The sequence below is a fragment of the Bos indicus x Bos taurus genome, chromosome X (genome assembly GCF_003369695.1).
Source record: "Bos indicus x Bos taurus breed Angus x Brahman F1 hybrid chromosome X, Bos_hybrid_MaternalHap_v2.0, whole genome shotgun sequence".
NCBI lineage: Eukaryota > Metazoa > Chordata > Mammalia > Artiodactyla > Bovidae > Bos > Bos indicus x Bos taurus.
Genome location: NC_040105.1, coordinates 28,781,229 through 28,784,389, shown reverse-complemented (window position 1 = coordinate 28,784,389; position 3,161 = coordinate 28,781,229). Strand labels below are relative to the sequence as shown.

Below are 3,161 nucleotides of genomic sequence, written 5' to 3'. Positions count from 1 at the left end.
GGAAAAGGAAGTAAGCTTGACTTACACGTGGCTTTTTAGGATGGTGGAACACAGTAATGGGTACAGAAAGTGATAAAGTTTGTGAAAAGTGAAACATGAGGAGAGTTTTGTATACGGTTAGGACTAAGTTTAAAATAAAGTTAATTAAGTTTACCTTAAAGTAAGCTGGTGTAAAAATTTGAATTTAACTTTTCTGTTAAGATAACACATTTTCTTCAGATTCTGAACTGCCTTTGATAATAGATTTAAGTTTCTTTATCTCTTAAATGGTTGTTCATTGGTAGGACTGATGTTGAAGCTGAAACTCCAATACTTTGGCCACCTGATGTGAAGAGCTGACTCATTTGAAAAGACCCTGATGCTGGGAAAGATTGAGGACAGGAGGGGAACGGGACGACAGAGGATGAGATGGTTGGATGGCATCACTGACTCAATGGACATGGGTTTGGGTGAACTCCAGGAGTTGGTGATGGACAGGGAGGCCTGGCGTGCTGCAGTCCATGGGGTCGCAAAGAGTCGGACATGACTGAGTGACTGAACTGATGGCATCTGAAACCCACAATGTTAAAAAATGCAACTTTTGTAATAATACTGAGGATCATTCCACTGATCTTCCTAGAAAAAGGACCTCTAATTTCACTAATAAGAACATGAAGGAGGTTAAGAAATCTCCAAAATAGTTGGCTGCTTACATAACTAGAACAGTTGGACAAGCTGTGAAAAACCCAGATAAACAATGTAAGGTTTATAGAAGAAAGAAAGTTCATCATCCTATTCAAAATCCTTGTTACAGAAAAAAGCAGCCCCCTAAAAGTGGGGGCTGTGTCATGGCAAATAAAGAAAATGAACTGGCTTGTGCAGGCCACCTCCTTGAAAAACTATGGCATGATGTCGAACATACTTGATTAACTCCAGTGATTCTGGTTCTTCACAGACAGAAAGCTCATCATCAAAATATAGTGGCTTTTTTTCTGATGTTTCTCAGGACCATGAAACAATGGCACAAGTTTTATTCAGCAGGAATTTGAGATTGAATGTAGCTTTAACTTTCTGGAGAAAGAGAAGTACCAGTGAACTTGTAGCGTATTTGATAAGGATAGAGGACCTTGGAGTTGTGGTGGATTGCCTTCCCGTGCTCACCAAGAGTTTACAGGAAGAAAAACAGTACATCTCACTTGGCTGCTGTGTAGATGTGTTGCCTTTAGTAAAGTCACTACTTAAAAGCAGATTTGAAGAATATATAACAATTTGGTTTAAACGGGCTTCAAGCAGTCATAAAAAGGTGGTGGTCAGAACTATCATCCAAAACAGAAATTGTGAATGATGGAAATATTCAGATTTTAAAACAGCAATTAAGTGGGTTGTGGGAACAGGAAAACCATCTTACTTTGGTTCCAGGATATACTGGTAATATAGCCAAGGATGTAGATGCTTAATTATTAGAGTTGCATTGAAAGACTTCATCTATACATTTGGCTATTCAAAACATCCCTGGACTATATGATTTCCCCAAAAATATCCCATCTGAGAACTATGGAAGAAATCAAAACCATTTTTTTCCTTTAAAAAACCACATAATGAAACCACTAATGAAATGCTACCAAGCTACTTCACATTGAAGTGGAAAAAGATCCAAAAGGAGCAGCTTCAGCTTCAAGGAGGTGAAAGTGCACTACAAGATTGTTCACCTTTGCTGCGTTTGGGATTTATATGGTTATGTAGCAACATTGTTTAAGAAGTACTGGGTCTTAATGCAATCCTGCATAAGAATATAATTTATACTATGTGAAAAATAAGACAGGACTTATTACTAGGAATCACAAAGACCAATCATCATTACTTTTTTTTTTTTAATTTTATTTTATTTTTAAACTTTACAATATTGTATTAGTTTTGCCAAATATTGAAATGAATCTGCCACAGGTATACCTGTGTTCCCCATCCTGAACCATCCTCCCTCCTCCCTCCCCATACCCTCCCTCTGGGTCGTCCCAGTGCACCAGCCCCAAGCATCCAGTATCGTGCATCGAACCTGGACTGGCGACTCATTTCATACATGATATTACTTTTTTTTAAAGATTGTGTTTTATAAGAAAACACTTAAATGTGTGCAGCTACTGTTTTATGTTGAAAAGACTTTGAAAGTTTAAACCATTATAGCAAATAATCAGTACTAAAAAATTTTTGTTGACACTGAGATACTCTGTATGCAAAATGCCTTAATTATTAATAAGCCAATGTGTATGATACCAATATGTGTTTAAGAAAAGTAAAAGCAAGCATGATTCTGGCATGATAAAATCATGGAATTAAATCAGAGGTTTCCATTCATGTAGAATGTTGCTGTTAAAACTTATTCCACACCATTCTTAAAACTTGAGAATATTTTCAGTATCTCTGATTTTTTTTTCCCCCCAGAATCACGTCATGTATGTATGTATGCTATTCCCATAGGTAAGAAAAAGGTGAACCTGTATTTGTATGAATGCTTAGCTGGAAATGTCTATGGAACTGACTAATTTATATTCACTTTTTATTGTACATAGATTTCTGATATTTTCAGTTCTGTATCATTTAAGTTTTCTTCATTTGAGGAAATTCACTAAATATTTCTTTAAAAAAAGAGTGTAAAAAGGCCATCAAAATAGTGGTAAAAAATAGTTCCAATACTTATAACTTAGAAAACCTCTTATCTTGAATATGTTTTAAAAGCTACTATAAAGCCCTAAGAAAAAGAGAGACAACCCAATAGAAAAATGAGTAAGATAATTGAATGGGTACTTCACAAAACAGAATTACATAATGGCTATTATGTCATGCCTTTTATAAACATATAAGAGAATTTAAGCCTCATTAATCAGTGGACACAATATGATATCACTAGTCACCCATTAGAATAGGTAAAGTGAAAAAGATGGAAAACACTCAGAGAAGATGAGGATGTGCAGAAGCTGGAATTCTCATATACTGCTGGGGACAGATAGACCACAAGCACTGTGGGAAACAGCCTGGCCTTCCCTATGAGCTGGCAATTCAACTCCTTGAAAATAAATAAACCACAGCTATACGCCGCAACATGGATGACTCTCACAGACAGAATGCAGAGCATGAAACAATCTATGCTGATAATTCCACTTAAATATAACTTTAAGGATTCATGA

General features: G+C 36.1%; 1 pseudogene; it reads left to right on the top strand.

The window, feature by feature from the left end:
- The first annotated feature begins 484 nt into the window (after window positions 1–484).
- Window positions 485–1,847, top strand: LOC113887422 (annotated as a pseudogene).
- Window positions 1,848–3,161: the final 1,314 nt, after the last annotated feature.